Genomic DNA, 355 nt, shown 5'->3' with positions numbered 1-355 from the left:
CACGATCCCATATTCCCTTCCCACATTCCCAGTCCAGCCGTGAGGGACCCAGGCAGTGTCACCCTGGCAGCGGTGCTGTAACGGAGCCAGTGCGGCCCAGCCAGGCTCTGACACCACGCCAGGCCCTCGGACTCCGGCGCTGTCCCTTTGTGGAGCGTCTCCCCCAGCCAGGAAGTGGCGCAAACTGGAGCTGGCTCTTCACCCTTCACTGGGGGTAACTGGGGCCAGAGGGGAAGAGGCGTCCCACAGGCTCTGGTCAGGAACGCGCTGGGGGAGTCTCACTGGGTCTGAGCGTCCCCAGCATCACCCACCAGTCCAACACCATCCACCAGCCAGGGGACATGACCTCAGGGAG

Source organism: Corvus brachyrhynchos, unplaced genomic scaffold, assembly GCF_000691975.1.
Source record: "Corvus brachyrhynchos isolate BGI_N302 unplaced genomic scaffold, ASM69197v1 scaffold85, whole genome shotgun sequence".
Classification (NCBI taxonomy): domain Eukaryota; kingdom Metazoa; phylum Chordata; class Aves; order Passeriformes; family Corvidae; genus Corvus; species Corvus brachyrhynchos.
This window is presented reverse-complemented; position numbering follows the sequence as displayed.